At 43.6% G+C, this 12583-nt stretch overlaps 1 pseudogene across 1 annotated transcript in view; it reads left to right on the forward strand.

Annotated features, from left to right (window-relative positions):
• The window catches only part of LOC146799983 (uncharacterized), a 390259-nt pseudogene that overhangs the window by 277909 nt on the left and 99767 nt on the right, over positions 1-12583 (forward strand). Inside the window, exons 7-8 of the transcript XR_014968028.1 lie at positions 3212-3338; positions 5316-5426. The product of XR_014968028.1 is annotated as an uncharacterized LOC146799983 (transcript). The remainder of the gene's footprint in view (positions 1-3211; positions 3339-5315; positions 5427-12583) is intronic.

The following is a 12583-nucleotide window of genomic DNA, read 5'->3' on the forward strand; positions in this document are numbered from 1 at the left end:
TGAGTTATAGCCTTTGGCAAAAGTCGGATGGGATATCTATTAGGTTTGTGACCGAGTGACCCATCTGCCAAACTCTTAAATCAGACCCTGAGTTATGATGGTTCTGGCTCAGCTGCAGTAAACTGCTGAAATCTGTCAATTATGGGTACCAGTCAATCAATCACAGAATTTATAGAGCGCGCTACATACCCGTGAGGGTCTCAAGGCGCTAAAAAGGGGGGGGGGGGGCTGCTGCTACCGCTCGAAGAGCCAGGTCTTGAGGAGCCTCCTGAAGGCGAGCAGGTCCTGGGTCTGCCGTAGGTGGGTTGGGAGGGTGTTCCAGGTCTTGGCCGCGAGGAAGGAGAAGGATCTGCCTCCGTAGGTGCTTCGTTGGGTTCGGGGGATGGCGGCGAGGCTTGCAGAACAGAGCTGGCGGGCGGGGGTGTAGAAGTGGAGTCTGCTGTTCAGATACGCTGGTCCAGAGTTGTGGAGCGCTTTGTGTGCATGGGTGAGGAGTTTGAAGGTGATCCTCTTTTTGATGGGGAGCCAGTGCAGGTCTCTCAGGTGAGGAATGATGTGGTTGCGGCGGGGGAGGTCGAGGATCAGGCGGGCCGAGGCGTTCTGGATGCGTTGTAGTCGTTGTAGGTGTTTGGTGGGGATTCCGGCGTAGAGTGCGTTACAGTAGTCCAGCCGGCTGCTGACGAGTGCTTGGGTCACCGTTCTTCTGGTTTCGGTCGGGTTCCACTTGTAGATCCTGCGGAGCATGCGGAGGGTGTTGAAGCAGGAGGAGGAGACGGCGTTGACCTGCTTGGACATGGACATGGAGGAGTCAAGGATGAATCCCAAGTTGCGTGCGTGGTCCGTGGGTGTTGGGGCTGTTCCTAGTGCAGTTGGCCACCAGGAGTCGTCCCAGGCAGACGGAGATGGGCCGAGGATGAGAACTTCTGTCTTTTCCGAGTTCAGCTTCAGGCGGCTGTTCCTCATCCACTCGGCGACGGCCTTCATACCCTCGTGGAGGTTGGTTTTGGCAGTGTGCGGGTCCTTGGTGAGGGAGAGGATGAGCTGGGTGTCGCCGGCGTAGGAGATGATGTTCAGGTCGTGTTGGCGGGCCACTTGTGCGAGGGAGGCCAAGTAGATGTTGAACAGTGTCGGGCTGAGGGATGAACCCTGGGGAATGCCGCAGATGAGGTCGGTAGCTTCTGCTCTGTAGGGTGGGAGGCGGACTCTCTGGGTTCTGCCAGTGAGGAAGGAGGATGTCCAGTCCAGTGCGCCCAACACACGCCATAACTAATGCCACGGCTCAGCTTCCCTGCAGCAGGTCTCAAATATCTTTTCAGCTTTTTTTCTTCTTGTCCAAATTTTCAACGGTTAACTGAATGAGGGTGGCGCGTAACCCCTAAACTCACAGTTAATAAAATATATATTTGCATTTGGTGGCTGGAACGGTTTGGGGACTAGAGGAGGCTCTGAGATTCAATCTCAGCAGGATATTGGCATTGTCAACATCGTGGACAATACTGCACCTCGCCAGCCCACACGGGCAGTAACTAACACATCCCAACGCAACACCTACCTGGTACAGGTGAACTCTGGGATCCGTAGTTCCGACGGACTACGGGTGGTAAGCGGACACTGGTTTGGGGCGGAGCGAGTTCCCGCCAATGGGAAAGTGGCAGGACTGTGTTAAATACCATTGTGACAAGCCACCTGAACATTAAGGCATCCGACGAAGGCCGACTGGCCGAAATGCATCATGCCGCTTATTCAATAAAGGAGTTTCCTTCAATCCCCGCTGAGGCCTCTGCTCTTTCTTTGGAGGAGTTTATTGATATACTATTATGTGCATTTATCATGTGGTTTTATTTTAACATGTGATTGTTGCGCCATGTCCATTTACACACAGGACAGTTATTTTGGATGTTTTCCCACACGCATAACAGACATTGGCCGGTGTGTCTACAGAGGCTTCGGATCAGCGAACTATTTTGGTTCATGGCACCATTGAATACAATATATTTTCATGCATGTATGCATTTATTTTGTCATTTGTAAATTCACAGGGGTGCCTATCTTTGATTGTATTTTACATGCTGGAAGTATCTCTGTTATTTTGCATTATATCTAATACGTTTTTAGACACTCCAATATGGCCGCCTTACTTCGGTTGATGTAGTACTTCCTGTATCAAATGTCAGATGTCTTAATTTAACCAACCATGTTTTCACAACAATTTAGATGTGACCAAGACTACGGCGGTAGTTGAAACGCGTCATGTAATAAACGCTTGTTACCGAAACTTTGATGACCTGATTCATGTGTTCTGAGAGCGCATTTACTTTTGAAATCGTACCTTTGATTGGATTTGCCGATTTGCTCTTTCGGCATATGCGCCACCTCTCGTGGGTCTTATGTGGTACCAGAAGGAGCTGTCAGTAACTATATATATATATATATATATAGATATATAGATATATGAATAACCAATGGGTATGTGTATGACCTGTTCTCCGTTGGCACTTAACACCACCAGTAGGAGTCTGATCAGGTTCCTAGCGGCCTGCCAGTATATGATGGGTAGAAGGCATGGTTCATATGATGCCACGATTGGAGAATCACAAATGGGGCTCCCGGTTTTATAGTATTTATTTTTTTAATGTTTCCGTCTGTATTTATTTTTGGCCGTTTTATTGGTATTTATCCATATTCATTTTGTGTTTCATGAACAGATGAGGTGATAACTTGTATAATTTGCATTTATTTAATAGATAAATGTGCATTTATACTTTGAGGCCTGTCAGATTGTAGCACATTACACAGCAAAAAATAATAAACCCACATGAAAACTTACATAATAGCACAAATGCGTGTTGAGAGATATGCAGTGATTTAAGAAAATCGAATTTCAGCTTTGTAACTCCCATGCTGCCAGCATGTACAGCTATTGGCCCAAAAGTCATTGATCCCTGCAGGGAGAGTCACTCAAAAGAAGCCAAATAATCTGTATTTTTCTGCTTTGAAAAATAAATAGACTAGAAACACATTGTTTTCTGTCTTTATTTATCGGTAAAAATGGAAAACAGTGAGCCCTAATCGTAATATGGGACCTGCGTGGCCGTCGGTCTAGAGAAAAGAACATCTGGCGTTACTTATACACATTTTATTCTGTATGGTGTCTGATTGTGTTCCGTTTCTGAGAAGGACATACAGTTAATACTTGCAGTTCTCTTTCCAGGCGCTGCTCACGTTCCAGGATGTTGTTGCCTGCTTCTCACAGGTGGAGCTGGACCTTTTACACACCTGGCAGATGGGTCTTTATGCAAATCTGATGGAGGAAATGAACCAGTTCTTCAAGTCTCTGGGTAAAACTTCACTCAATGTCATTTCTAGCATTTGCAAAGTCGTCATTACATGTAAGATACGTTACTTTAACTCACCATCACCCCTATTATCGTCACTACGCATTTCTTGTCCTATGATTTCATTCTTTTTCGGATTCAGACAAGATTTCATGTAAACTGGCTTGTCTGCCATGTAAGGCATGACCGCAATCAACAAGATACCTCAGTGGAATGGAAGCTGGAAACGCAGGACATGTAAGGGATCTGGCTCCGAAGATCAGTAGAGGCCTGGGTGCTCCCTCGTTGATCCATTCAGGGATTTGTGGAGGCTCAATGTGCTGGAACCATCACCCATACATGGAAGTTCTTAGTCATTGGTGGTCAGCTAGAAGTAGTTTGTTAGGAGCCCATGTTTATTTTCTTCGGTGGGTGGACTTTAACGTTCTGTCACCACTGGCTTTCCAATCAGTTCCATTACACCCTTATTTGTTTAGGTTGCTGATTCCAGGGTGAACCCAGCATAGGACATTGTACGCGAGCCCGCTGGTTGGTAACAGCTGATGATGGGTGGTTTGTTCTGTTTGGTTATCCTGGGGCAAGGATACAGAGCACTGGCACATATGTTGGTACACACCAGGGGTTAACAGAATTAGCGCAAACTGCTGGCCCCGTTCTCTGAAAAGGTGTGGATCTGAGTGCTTTTCTAGAAGAGATCCGGTATTGGATGCATCTAGTGTGAAGTCTGTCTTCTCTTTCTACATGGGAATTGTAAACAGTGGAGACTGGGAACGGTCTGCAGGCTGCTCCAGTCCTCCTAGTGCATGCTGCTAGATTCAGCCCTCAGGAGTCTTCATCCTCACAGCCAGGCAAGTGTTTGCCGCTCAGTGTTCACGCAGCAAGTGCCTCATAGCCTTGGACATGTTTTGTGCCAATTGGCATTCATCCACCAGGAACCATCCATGGGTTTGGGGTGCTTGACAAGCCCCTTTCATTGCCTCAGGTTCTGTGCCGCTCCAAGCACACTGCTGCATTTCCAGGGTTTATATCCCAACATCCTTTAGGAGTAGTGGGGGGGAGGGGGGGGGCACTGCCTGCATGAACTCTCCCAATGCATGCTGGTGGATGCAGTCCTTGATAGTGTTCATACCCGAATCACTCAAGTGTTTGCCACCGTGTCTTGGAACAGCGCATGCTGGGTGTCCTTGGGCTTGACACTGGTCATCAAAGAGCAATCCATCGGTGTGGGGGTGTTTGGAAAGCACCGTTAGTGCGCGAGGTTGGGCTCCATTCCAATATGCTCTTGTTTATTTACACTGATGATTCCTACGTCAGTCCGACAACGGACATTTGTGAGCCAAGGAGTATTCCACTGGCCTGAAATAGGGGGACGGCTCCTAGAGGTTGGAGTGTTTTGGTTCATTCTGTTTGATTATCCTGTTGCAGGGTCACAGAGCACATAGGAGTGCTTTCCTGTGAAACATCAGTCGTGGGAGGCCTCAGGGGTGGAGCCTTTTCCTTGCATTTGGAAGAGCAGGCAGAGAGAAGTCATTGGCTGCTGGGCTCGAGGGCCTTTGCCTCAATTTACTTTTTGAAATCTAAGAAGGCAGTGCCCATCAAACCCTTCGATGTCAGAAAGACTATTCCAATTTGATTGCAGCTCTGATGGAAAGCTGTTGAAGCTTGTCTTGACTGTGGCAGACTTGATCAAACGTTTCCGGTTCCCTGTCCATGTGGACACCTGCTGTGTATGGAATATTCTGTAACCGCGTTAGTTGGAGGTGGGAGCGTTGACACAGGAGGCTTTGAGTAGTTGGCGATGACCCTGGAGCCCTCGTCTACTGCACTGAGGCCTTATTTGATAATGCAAGGTGGTTAAAGTGTCATTTGAAACGCAACTGTTTCTCTCTCTATAAGCCCCCAAAACCTACACTGCTCACCTTGTGGGTCATGACTTCAGGACCTGTGCTCACGTGCAGCTTACCTTTCATTTTTTACCAGGTCCTGTGATTGCAAAGTCTGTTTTTTCACTACGAACGGAAGGAAATGAAGACCCAGGCACTGCGGCTAATGAGGAATCTAACAGGAGACATGAGGATGACCATCTACCAGGTGAGTGAGAAGAGCTCTGGTGTTTCAGCAGTAATCCCACACTTTAAGTGACAATCCCAGGTGTGCATTAATGATTAACGACAGGTTGAAGCATACACTTCTATAGATTTTGGCGAAGACAGATCTACCTACGCATTGATGCATGTCACACAAACATATTCATACATGAAATGTGCTATTTTTTTTTTTTTGTTAGTGGGTGTAAAGGGAAATTTTAATGATGAACACGTATGTAAACGGCGGTGCTTTACAACTCGAGGTTAAACACCCAAAACCCCAAACACAATCATAGATTGATTTCAGTATTTTCTTATGTTGAAGCACACGCAAAATTATATAATTACAATATAAAGGTAATAACAATGACGAAAAATTTGTGTGGGCTTGTCTTCTTCTTTAATTAAGAGTAGAGTCTTCACATCTCTCAACTTTCATAAAAATCTTCCACTCCCCAACGCGTTTCGTCGCTAAAGGGATTAACCCATACGACTTCCTCAGGGCTGGAAGTGACAAAATAATACAATTGGAGTACAAAATCAACTATTTCATTAATGCAAGCCCATAAATACTCCACGTGCAGAAGAAATTGCTCATACTAAACAACATAAAACGGTCTGTGTCCCGTGTTTCTACATAATTATACAATCTCCTGCCAAATTTCGCATACATAGTTTTCACCCTCTTACACGAAACGAATAGAGTGTTTAGTTCATATTCACCCTACAATAACTTCCGTCACCAATAGTGAGGCGCATGCTACTCAATTTAAACCCTGAATAATGTATCTGTACCTTATTCCTTGTATTTGAACACCTAAAACAATACAAAGTGTCGGACATTATTATTATCTGCGGAGCACATGAGGCATAGGCTGATTCTATTGACAGAATTAAATTCCATGCCACTTACGTGCCTTTCCGCCTACTATGATATCCTCAGTGCAACTCGCTAACGAAATCCCACAGTATGAATCGATGACGCTTAACCTATAAATGGATATGCAAAAGTTTGTTTAAACTTTCTCTAATATACCTTCCCTCGTGGTTCCTAATGTTCATCATATCGATAAGTAACTCCATAAAGACTGGTCTTACCTTAGTTAATCTTTATATATGGCCCAGTGTAAGATTTCCGCATTTGCTCCGTATCTTACATGGTCGATTACATTCTTAATGTCCACGTTAAGCATGTCGTTTATATTTAGTTCACGAACACCAATCAATATATTTCCACAAAGTTCCCTGAAGTACGGGGATCTATAGATAAAATGCCAAACGTATCATCGTTAGCCAAAACCCATATCTTTTCAGACTGCCCTACGTATAACTTCCAAAGCTCCTCTCCCGCTCACCTTCAAAACGCTCTCGCCCCCGGATACAGGTGCGCGTAGGCGTAATCCATTCTCCGGTCTGCTCTTTTAAAATCATGAAAACCAACCAGGTAACTTACATCAGATTCGCCTAAAACGGGCGCCATCTTAAGTCGATATTAGATAAAGTAATTCTCTTACTCATAGCGGGCGCCATCTTGAACTAGTATTGAAACATATCCCAGTTTCGCCCAGAATCTATTATGAAATTATCTTCCTTAAGCCCCTCCCTTATATATTCATGCGTTTATCGGTAACGTATTTTAAATCGGACTCAATATTAATTACAATAAATTTTTCTCCACCATATTAATCACGCATGCGCCAATTGTGACATGCTATTCATAAATTCAAAAAACTATATATAGAGATTACATTGAAGGGGTTAACCGAAACTCTATTGACATCATTTTCGACCTTGTTCCACGTTGTTTCCCAATACCTGAATGTCCACTAACGATGAGTGACTTAGATAAGCCGCCTCATTGTCTACTCCCCTAAGAAGTACTGTAGCTCCCGGTCATAATTCAGACCCTCTTCCACGGCCCTCAAGTGCATGATTCACCTCGCCTCATGCCTCCGCAGTATAAGTTCTCTGTTCCCACCACGTGATTCTAATTTGACATGTTCTATACCAAAGAATTGAAAAGATTTGTGTGTACCTTGTGCTATACAATTATGAACATGCTCTGCAATGGGATACCTCATATCATTGTTCTTAACTGCTCTCCAATGTTCACTTATACGGTACTTAAGAGCCCTTATTGTGCTACCCACATATATCTTCTCACATTTACACATAATCAGATATACAACGTACTTCGTATTACAATTAATATTAGTCACAATATTAAATGTTTGGTCTCCATTCACCTTGAATTGTTTCGTTTTGTCCTTTGCATATTTACACATACCACAATGGCCACATTTAAAAAAAACCTTACTAAACTTCATCAGCCATTGTTCTTTTTTTTACATCTGCTGGGTAGCTTGGACTCAAAATCATACCTAATGTCCTACCTCTTCGAAAGGTAATCTGGGGTTTATCTGAAAGAAATTCCCGTGTCTTGTCCGCCTTGAGAATGTGCCAATGCTTATACATACTCTTATATAGAATTTTACTGATGGGTGTATATTCAGTAATCATCCTGATGGGCGGTGATGTTAGTGTTTTTGCTTTACTAGGCTTTGAGGTGGATGAACGCTTTATTTTAAATGCCCTCTGTTTTGCTACACTAAGATCCTCCTTTCCATAAACCCTTTGGGTAAACCTTCTCTCCATGTCTTCAACACATATTCTAAATTGACTTTCATCTCTGCAATTACGACGTGCCCTTATCATTTCTCCATAAGGGAGTGCCCTGATTTGATGGTGGGGGTGCGCACTGTCTGCATGCAAAATAGCATTACAAGATGTAGGTTTACGATACATATTGCTGCAAATCTTATCATTTTGTATATATAATTCTACATCCAAAAATACCACTTTTGTGGAGCTGATGCATGATGTGAATCTTATATTCATGTCATTACAGTTAAGATAACCAATGAACTCTCGTAATTTGACTTCTGTTCCAGTCCAAATCATCAAACAATCATCTATGTATCGTCCCCAATATAGAATATCATCATTCCAATATTTGCCTGATGGACCCCATATCACCATTTCCTCCATCCAGCCCATGAATAGATTTGCATATGCTGCTGAAAATCTAGAACCCATTGCAACTCCCTGGGTGTGCCTGAACCATTCTCCATTAAAAAGAAAGTAATTGTTAGACAGTATCAATTAAGTCATAGCCAATAACATTTGGGTGTGTTCCCATTGACTCGCTGGCCTTTTTGTGAGAAAATGTTGAACCGCTCTGATTCCTAATTCTGTTCCTTATACTGGTATATAGCGATATCACATCAAGTGTTACCAACGTCATACCTGATTCCCATGTGATATCTCCAAGTACATTCAAAATATGCTTAGTGTCCTTAATATATGATGGCAAATTCACTACTATTGGCTGTAAGAACAGATCGACAAACTGAGACAGCCGCTCTGTGGGTCCCCCGATTCTTGCCACAATTGGCCTCCCTGGTGGAAAATGGAGGTCCTTATGAATTTTTGGCAACGTGTAGAGGCAGGGATATCGTGGTCGGTTCACTTTTAAATATAAGAATTCATCTTCATCCAAAAGACAATCAACATGCCATTTCTGTAACATCCCATTGATCCTTGTTACAAGAGAGAACATGGGGTTATACATGATTCTTTCATAACATTCCACATAATTCAGTTGAGAATATATCTCACAAACATAATCAGTCTTGTTCATCACCACAATATTACCCCCCTTATTAGCTTTTCTGATAATCACATTGGGGTCTTCAACTAGAGTCCTTAGTGCCTGACGTTCAAGTGTCGTTAGGTTATCCCCTAGATTTTTAAAAGAGGGGCCTAACTTCCTCATACCACTCTCAAGACTATTAGTGACTAAAGTATTAAATATTTCTATATTGTTACCACTCACTAGATTTGGAGACCATCTAGACTTTTGTTTTAAACCACTTGTTACTGATAAATCTGGTCTTACATCCAAGTCTTCTAATACTCTCCCTATAGTCACCGGATCTTCTTCCAATTCTGTAATTGACAGTAAAGTCACTGTATCTTGAATATCCCTGATTGTCAATGCATTGGACACTGGATTACAGATTTGCGATATACTCTCTTTATTTTGCTTCGGATTTAAGGCAAAATGTTTTTTCAGTTTTAAACGTCTGACAAATCGAAATAAATCTATCTTTGTGTCACAGATATCTCCTTTATAATAAGGACAGAAACCCAAACTTTTCTTCAATAACATTATCATTTCATCTGTCAAGGCTCGATCTGACAGATTAATAACTTCCACTTCTCCTCCCCTTAATATGTTTATTCCTCCTTGTTCCAAGACCGAGTCTTCATTCCTGTTCTGCCCCCTTCTGTTCCCATTTCTCTTGCCCCTCCTTGTTTTCTTGTATTTTCTACTCTTTTGACCTGCTCCCTGTTCCCTCTCTTGATGCGATTTACCTCTTGTAGGAAAGAAGGGTTCCCTAAAGGGCATGGTTGTCTAATCAAAGTATTAGGTCCACCCTCTACCTCACTCTCACTTGTTGGTATTGTGCTAAGTGACGTATTGCTGGAGCTAGTGGATGGTGTTTCAGATATCTTTTTGTTCTTATCCATTACAACCAAGTAATCATACTCTTTCGAAAAAGTAAAAACTCTCCCATTGTTATAGTCTACCTCATCCCTCTTTAGCTTACGTGCTTTTCTTTGTTTGATATCATTCTGCTGATTTACTAAAACCCCTTTCAAGATCTCATAATTATTTGCTGTTACCTCAGGCATATTAGGAGATGCGATCTCCCCCTCCAATTGTGTAATCTCTAACTGTAAGCTCTTTACTTTTCTTTCTGCATTTTCAATCAGAATTTCCATTAGTTTAACAGAGCTAGATGTAAGCTCCTTCTCCCAAATCATAAGAAGATCTTCGTCCAGATCATCATATGTCGGGATGACCTGGGAACAAAGCTTACCCCTTGGGATCCTGTTTAGTTTCATGTATTGTTTAAGCGTGGTGCCATCCCACCACTTTGACATTTCAGATCGCTTAAGTCTTTCCAACCTGACAAATTTGCTACGTAGTCCCTCATTCTTGGGTTGATTTGTTTCTCTAATGGCTTCTGTGACGGAAGTTATTGAAGGGTGAATATGAATTAAACACTCTATTCGTTTCGTGTAAGATGGTGAAAACTATATACGCGAAATTTGGCAGGAGATTGTATAATTATGTAGAAACACGGGACACAGACCGTTTTATGTTGAGTATGAGCAATTTCTTCTGCACGTGGAGTATTTATGGGCTTGCATTAATGAAATAGTTGATTTTGTACTCCAATTGTATTATTTTGTCACTTCCAGCCCTGAGGAAGTCGTATGGGATAATCCCTTTAGCGATGAAACGCGTTGGGGAGTGGAAGATTTTTATGAAAGTTGAGAGATGTGAAGACTCTACTCGTAATTAAAGAAGAAGACAAGCCCACACAAATTTTTCGTCATTGTTATTACCTTTATATTGTAATTATATAATTTTGCGTGTGCTTCAACATAAGAGAATACCTACATGAAATGTGGTTAGTCTTGTCTCCTTATGTTTTCATCTTCTGGGTTCTCCCAGTAGGTCAGATGACTAGAGGGCAGAGTTTGTTGATACGAAGGCAAACATCGACGTGAACTCTGAATCAGTGCCAGGCAGTATTTGCATTTGTAAGTGCTTCGTGTGCCTTGTAGGTTTTTTGCCTTGAGGAGAGAGTGACGACAGGGGGTTGTTTTGATGTTGGTGGGTGATCTGCCGATGTGGTAAAAAGTCACCCGCCACATTTTGAGATCTCCTTCAACTTTATGGAAATAGTTTTTGCCAAAGTAGTTCTCCAGCCAATGTAGGCGGAGCCCTATCGGCAAAAATGCATGTCTGGCTGAACAATGTCGCTGCTTTTTTTGTTCGGTAGTAAGAAATCACCATGATCATAGTCTGTTTTGCAGAAATGTCCCTTACACAAATGATGTTTTACTCCCTGCATGTCAAGGAAATGTATATTTTATTTTCATGCTTGAGACCACCATGCCTTGTGCTGGCACCATCAATGTCATACCAAAGGGGATGATGGACGGAGCGTTTGAGCAAATCAAACACTCACCCCCAGTCAACTGATCTGGGTTTAATCCATCATAATTCTTTAGCTCACTCCACCACCCCAGTTCAGACATGGCCATATGCAAATCAGTCTGACCCTGTGCCTCATGGGAACAGTCCAGCCCGAACTGCCAAGCAATGTCTTCCCTGGACCGAAAACATGCATCCTGGGACCGGTTTCGGGTTCATAACCCTCATCAGCCAGGCTATCTTGAATCCAGTGGCAAAGTGGCATGGAGAGTCCCATGCTCTCCATGCCACTGGAATCAAGCTATCCTGGCTGAAGAGGGGTGAAACCCCGAAACTGGTCCTAGGATGCTTGTTTCTAGTCCAGGGAGGACCTGGCCTGGCAGTTTGGGCTGGACTGTTCCCATTGGGCACAGGGTCAAGACTGATTTGCATATGGCTGGGTCCAAACTGGAATGGCATGGTGACCAAAAAAACGATGGATATAGGCCCAAATCTCTGTACTGGGGTGAATGTATGACATTGTTCTGCATTCTGTCCATCAATAGTTGCTTTTTGCATTTGTCACCCGAGTCGGACGGGTATGCTCAGACGTGAGTCGCGTGCTCTCCTTGCCACTGGAATCAAGCTATCCTGGCTGAAGAGGGGTGAAACCCCGAAACCGGTCCTAGGATGCTTGTTTCCAGTCCAGAGAGGACCTGGCCTGGCAGTTCGGACTGGACTGTTCCCATGAGGCGCAGGGTCAAGACTGATATGCATATGGCTGGGTCCAAACTGGAAGGGCATGGTGAGCAAAAAAACGATGGATTTAGGCCCAGATCTCTGTACTGGGGTGAATGTATGACATTGTTCTGCATTCTGTCCATCAATAGTTTCTTTTGGCAACATCAATGTCAGCAGTCTCACCCTAAGTAGGATGAGGTTTTTGGCCCGACCCTGCAAACATGTGACAGATGGGCCGCTGGGTAAATGTTACTGATGGTGGAGCCCCCACTAAATGAGAGGCGTCGCGGTGTTTAAAAACATGTCCAGAAATGCACAGTTTGCCCTGAGTCTTGTATTCAGGTTGCTTTGCCATTTCCAGCAGGGGG

The sequence above is a fragment of the Triturus cristatus genome, chromosome 8, assembly GCF_964204655.1.
Source record: "Triturus cristatus chromosome 8, aTriCri1.1, whole genome shotgun sequence".
Lineage (NCBI taxonomy): Eukaryota > Metazoa > Chordata > Amphibia > Caudata > Salamandridae > Triturus > Triturus cristatus.